At 46.8% G+C, this 6433-nt stretch overlaps 1 long non-coding RNA gene across 1 annotated transcript; it reads left to right on the top strand.

Annotated features, from left to right (window-relative positions):
• Positions 1–3951: 3951 nt before the first annotated feature.
• Positions 3952–6076, top strand: LOC127060248 (uncharacterized). The gene is made up of 2 exons (XR_007779053.1): positions 3952–4020; positions 5578–6076. It is a non-coding gene; the product is annotated as an uncharacterized LOC127060248 (long non-coding RNA).
• Positions 6077–6433: the final 357 nt, after the last annotated feature.

The raw sequence follows: 6433 nt of genomic DNA, 5'->3' as shown, positions 1-6433 counted from the left end.
TGCTCCTCAAAATTAAACCAAATGTTCTTTTGCTGCTGGGCTCATCCTGAGCCAGCTCCATCCCCAGGCTGCTCTGTGGTGCAATCTCCGGCTGTGCTGGCACAGAGGAGCCTGGCTCGGGGTGCTGGGAGCTGAGCAGAGGGCTCAGGATCAGCCCTGAGCACTCCAGAGTGTGAAATCATGGCCAGGAGAAGCTCCAGAGCTTTGGGGTTTACTGTCTTTCCCCTCCCTCCTTGTCTGCACCGAGTGCATGGGGTGACACTGTAACAGGAATTATTAAATCAATTTAAACCCTCCTGGAGTCTTCTCCACCCCTCGTGGTCCAGCAGGGCCCTCTCTGCAGCCAGCTCATCACATGAACGTTCTGTCAGACCTTCCAGGAGGCTTTGGGTTTGCATCCCAAAACCTTTGGTGAGCCTGACCCACGCTCTCACACTGAGTTAACCCTTCTGCTGCTGAGGCAGGGCAAAAAACCTGCAGGCACCCCACCATGGGGAGGGATGAGGAGATGCTGGATGTGCTTTTTAATCCTTTCCTCCTTCTGACCTGCCTGTCCTGGTCTGGAGTGGCTATCCCTGATGTGAAGTGATCATCACTGCCATGTAATGACCATCATTGGTGTGTAGTGGCCATCACTGGTGTGTAGTGACCATCACTGGTGTGCACTGACCATCTCTGCTCTGTAGTGACCACCCCTAACATGCAGTGACCATCCCTTGTGTGCACTGACTATCTCTGGTCTTTAGTGACCACCCCTGATGTGCAGTGGTCATCTCTGATGTGTAGTGACCATCCCTGCATTGCACTGGCCATTCCTGGTGGGCACTGACCATCCCTGGTCTTTAGTGACCACCCCTGATGTGCAGTGGTCATCTCTGATGTGGACTGACCACTCCTGACATGTAGTGGCTATCCCTGATCTTTAGTGGCCATCCTTGGTGTGTAGTGGCCATCCCTAGTGTGCACTGACCATCCCTGGTGTGCACTGGCCATCCTTGATCTTTAATAGCCATCCCTGATCTGCAGTGACCATCCCTGGTGTGTAGTGACCATCCCTGATCTTTAGTGACCACTCCTGCTGTGCACTGACCATCCCTGATCTTTAGTGGCCACCCCTGCTGTGCAGTGGCCACCCTGGGGTCATCACACTGCAGTCCCCCCGCACACACCTGTGGCCAGGGACCCTCTGCTGCCCCATCCCAGGGGCACACAGGTGTTCCCATATGGAAATGGCAGTCCCAGGAGGCAGGAGAGGCCGGAGGAAGCCGCAGTCACGCGAGCTGCCTGTGGTTTGAGGAGCAAGTGCCAACATCTCTCACTCTCGCTGTCCCAGCATTGCTCCCAGGGCAACCTGATCTGCCTTTAATCTGCTCTGACCACAGGACAAATGGTTTGAATAAAACCCTGCCTGAGTCACTCCACTCTGGCTTTTGGGGGATGCACTGAGGAGCGATGGTTTGCTCTGCCCAAGTGACAACATCAATGGAAGAGAAACCTTTTTGTTGTGTGGTAACTAAGAAAAAAGAGAGAAAGAAAAAAGAAAAAGAGACGTAGAGCAATTTGGGTGGGATGTTTATGTGTGATGAAAGGAAAATGAAGGGAAAGGGAGAAGTGACTTTTCTTGGAAGAGCAGGTAAAAGTAGGAACAGAGAAACAGCTGCCACAGGGAGGGGGAGGGCTCTGCTTTCTCAGCTGAGCTGTTTTCTGAGGACAGGTAAACATCCATGGCTTCACTGGGCTCCCTTCTGTGCCTGGGCAAGGAGAGGCAGGCCCTGAGCAAGGACAGCATTCCAGGAGAGAGGAAAACCAAGAGAAACGTCCTGTGCTCTTGGTGGCAGAGCTGGCTGCAGTTTCCAGTGGCATTTGGGTCATGACTTTGTGGAGGTCAGGGACTGGGCACAGGGATCAGAGCCAGTCCCTGCCCAGGCTGGGGCTTCAGTAGAAAGTGCTGGGAGCCCCTGCTCTGACTCTTCCCCATCACCACATCTTGTCCAGGCCTTGTGGTCCCCAAAATCCCCCTGAGAGCTGTGTAGTCAGACTTGGCTGGGCAGTCCAAGCGCTTCCATCTCATCACCCTGAGCCTCATTGGAATGTGGGAATCTGAGCTCCACTGAAGGCTCTGAAGGGATCAAATCCTGGCAGATTTCACACAGCACAAGCCACAGAGCCCATGGGACAAGCTCTGCCTTTTCCCCTCTTCCCTTTTTAATGAGAGCCTTTCTAATGATTTTTGGGGAGCTTTAGGTGACATCCAGCTCTCAGTGAGAATAACAAGAAATTCCCATTAATTTTTTTGGGGGTGTAGGAGAGTTTTCATATCAGGCAATACTTCTACAAGAAGGGATTTGCCGTGTGGAGCATCCCTGCCCGTGTTTACACCTTGCAGAAATGATCTCCCCACCTTTGCTGGTCTGGCAGCTCTGGACATCCTCCCTGATTCCCTGCAAAAGCCATCAGGGAGTGGAGCTCGAGATCCAATCACCATTTTCTCAGGACATGTGGCTGCACTGTATTTTTAGGGTCATTTCTCTGTTGATTTTTATCGAAATGCTGCTCAGGACACATTCCTAATGCCCAGAGATCCAAATGAAAATTTGGAATATTGGTGCTTTTACAGGAAGCAGTGCAAGGAGAAGAATGTTCCCTTTGATGCTGCTCAGTTGTGAGCACGGCTGGGCCCTTTTGGAGCCGATTCCACAACTTTTCCTTTAAAAGTCAGAAAATGGTTTTCCCAGCATTTCAAATATTATGGGAAACAGCATTTTGGTGGGGAAGAAAAAGAAAAATGGGGAAAATGTGGTGTTTTTTCATTGTCTGAAAGAAGTCATAGCCACAAGAAATGGACAGTGTGTGCAGAATTGAAACACTGAACTCCAGCCCACCAACATTTGCAGCTCCAGCGTTGAGGAAGAGGCTCTGCCTGGTTTTCCAGCTCTTTCCCACTTGTAGGCCACGCTCTGGAGGGACGGGACACACTTATGGATTTGTCCTCTGTGGTGTTTTGGGGTCGTAAACAAAACAAAGTCAGCAAAGATCATGAGATCCCCACGTACTTCCCTTGATTGTCTCTGGGTTGCGTTGGTGAAGGTGAGTCAGTGTTTATCGATATAAAAATATAAGAAACAATGCAGGATCAGAGCACGCTGCTTTCCCACGTGTTCATTGTCCTGTCACTCGCTGTAAAATCCCTCTGATGGGGAATTCATGAGGGGACACCTGGTTTTTTGGCAGAACCTGCCTTTTATTTTTAAGTTCTAAGTATTTTTAAGCATTCCCTGAAAGTGCTTGCAAAGGCAGGAAAGCAAACCCTGGTGGGAGAGGTGAGATGTTTGCTGGCCAAAGGCAGGGCTGGTGCTGCAGATCCAGAAAATCCAGGCTGGCTGCATTTAAGGACTGAACTCAGACTTCTTCTGTGTTTTATCTGCAGTCCAGCAGTGTGAATTTGGGATACCCTTCCCCACAGAGCTGCTACGAGGGGAATACCAACGATTCCTTACTCTACAAAACAGGAACTATCCCACCACGATCCTCAGTGCAGTCCTCAAGTGCTTCTTGTGTGTTTGCAGGGCTTATTTTTTCCATCTCTTCTTTATTTCCTCACTCATTGACTGCTCCAGTGACACTGAAATCTTGCAGCCAGATTTCTAATTTGAGGATCTCTTTGCTGTTACTACAAGAGCAGCCGGGCTCTGAGCGACTCCCCCTTTCCTCTGCTGCTCCTCAGAGCTCCTGGAAGCAGAAGTTCTGTTTTGCAAGATGTTTACACTCAGCAAACACGCGGGGAAATGGTCATTTGCAAAGCAGCTTTGGCCAGAAAGCAGCAACAGCCACACCAGTGAGTCCAAAAATAGCTGGAGGAGCGAGCAGAGGGAAGGAGAAGTGGCGAAGTCTCGAAATTTGTCACCCAGTGGGAAAAACAAACTCTCTGCCCACGTCTTGTTTTCTGCCTGGCAGACAGACAGACAGACAGACAGTCCCAGCTCCAGGGGGCGAATTGCAGGAGAATTGCAGAGCTAAAAGGTGACATTAACTCTGTTTTGGAAGGATTTAGCATCACGTGGAACCTGGGAATGCCATCAGCTCTGGGGAGGGAACAACCCACAGGACAGAAAAGGCAAAGGGCTGGGGGTGGGACCTGTCAGTTTTGGGTTCTCCCTTTAATTCCAGTCACCTCCCGGCCCAAGGACTCGGGAGTGATCCCACAACTCCTTCGGGGGTGCTTTGTTTGGTTGTTTTGTTGTTGTTCTGGCAGGCAGGGGAGCTGTGGAAGCTGAATCCAGGCAGAGCAGAAAGCACAAATTCCCCCTGCTCCTCACAGATGGATCCACCAGCCCTCCTCTCATCCCCCTGTGTGAAAAACATGTTTATTCTCTTGTGTGAATTTAAAACGTTTAATAAAGGATAATAGGAGATAAGGATTATAGAGAAAGGGTTATTGCAGCCAGGTGCATCTTGGCTGAGATATCTTCAGAAATATCCTTTAAATATTTTCTTTTACATCAGCCTGTTGCATATTCATAGATTGTTATGCACAGTAAACTTTTTTTTTATTGTTTAACTAGTTTATGTATTCTAAGAACTGTTTAGTCTGGTCTGCTTTTTTAGAGTTTGTGTATTTTTTCGTTGTGGTTTTAGGGTTTTTTTATTATCACTTTTAGTTTTGGCCCCAGCCCACACTGTCATCAAATGGGAGTGCTGATAGTTGTGTCTTCTTCAAGTGTTTATTTTGTATTTCTGTAGTAGGTGTCTTCTTCTCATGTTTATTGGATGATATCTCATCCAAGCAGGTATTTTAACACAAGCATACTTATATCAGCTATTCTACTATTATGTCTAAGCTTAATTAACAACAGAAATAAAACCAATATCTATGGAACCAAGTTACTTTAACACCACATTGAGAGGGATGACAGATTTGCCTTTACAAACAAGCTGGTGCATAAAACCAGCATTGAGAGATAACCAATGGGAAGGGTTCCACTGATTGATGGATGGAAAAAAGAGATTTGCTGTTACAAATAAACTTTAGGTTGGCTGATAAATGAAATTGGATATTGAAAGATGAAAGAAACAATGGGGAAAACCCCTAAATTCCATAAGAATTAAAAATGAAAAGGGAGGGTTGTGCATTGGAGGGGAATCTCTGGGATCAGGTGTTTTTGGGAAGTCTGAACATCTCAAGTACCTCAGAAATGGGGAAAGAAAGAAGGGAAATGGGGCTGGAAATTGGGATAGAAAGGAGGCTGCACCCTCCAAAAATAGGAGAGACTCCAGGGGATGCCCCATGGCCTCTGCCTTGATTGGAATAAAGTTCCAGGACTGCTCTGGCTCCTTTCTGGACAGAAACCTCTGATTTTTATGGATTAATTTTCCTGACAACACATATAAAATTTATTTTCATATTTGTGAAAAGCCAATATTATAATATGTATTTATAACACCGTGGAAGTGTTTCTATGGAGGGCATCCAAATTTATGACAAATTCTCCTCCTTTTCAGCCAGCCTGCCAGGTATGGAGTGTTCTCAGAGCTGTATTTTCCACACCTGGATAATGTGCTTTATTTTTTCACATGCAGAGATGCCCTGAGTGCAGAAATTCTGCTGCAACTGTGACATCAGATGGCTGGAGGTGACATTAGGATGCCATGCAGAACGGGACAACACCAGAATTCACCAGCACCACGTCCCACCTGACACAACAACGAGCTTATTTTTGGTAGAATTATCCTCAGCTTTAAAAAAACTCCAGAAAATATGGGCCACCAGCAGCAGAAAAAAATCCCAAAACAGGATGTTCTTAAAGTTTCCATCGAAGATCAGCTGCTTTTTAATTGGTCACCAGAGGGACAGAGAAGAAAGTTGCTAATTATGAAAACATCATAAAAATGCAAACACTGTGGCCCAGTTTTATGGTGGCAACACCTTTCTGTGGATGCAAGAGTGAGCCTGGATTGGCTAATGAATGGAAAAATCTTGGGATTTTTCCTGAACAGCTCACCAAGAGGCATCTGCAGTTATAAAATCAACCATTTCCTTTGGAAAGCGAATGGAAATATTTGACAAAAATACCATCAAGATTGGTTGTTTGGGCTCGTTTTGTTTTGCTGGGTTTTTTAAATATATCCCAGGAATAATCAAGATGTGCAGTTTTTTGAATGAGAACTCCTAAATCAAGATGGTTTTATTGAAAACCGTGGGCACTTTCAGCATTTTATGAAGCCTGAAATCTTCTTTCCAGCTGCTTTTGTTTGCTGGTTCTGCCTTTTAAAGGGATTCTGTGATTCTATGGGTGATTAAGGCAGATAATGAGCTCCACTCAAGTTTGTGCTTTGGGAAATAAGAACAGGAGCAGGGAAGGTGCCTGAGGCATTCCAGACCCACGATTTAAGCTGGTTTCTCATTTAGATCTCTTGAATTTTGGAAATCCAGGCT

Source organism: Serinus canaria, chromosome 18 (genome assembly GCF_022539315.1).
Source record: "Serinus canaria isolate serCan28SL12 chromosome 18, serCan2020, whole genome shotgun sequence".
Taxonomy (NCBI): domain Eukaryota; kingdom Metazoa; phylum Chordata; class Aves; order Passeriformes; family Fringillidae; genus Serinus; species Serinus canaria.
Note: the sequence above shows the minus strand (reverse complement) of the source record. Positions and strands in the feature narration are given on the sequence as shown.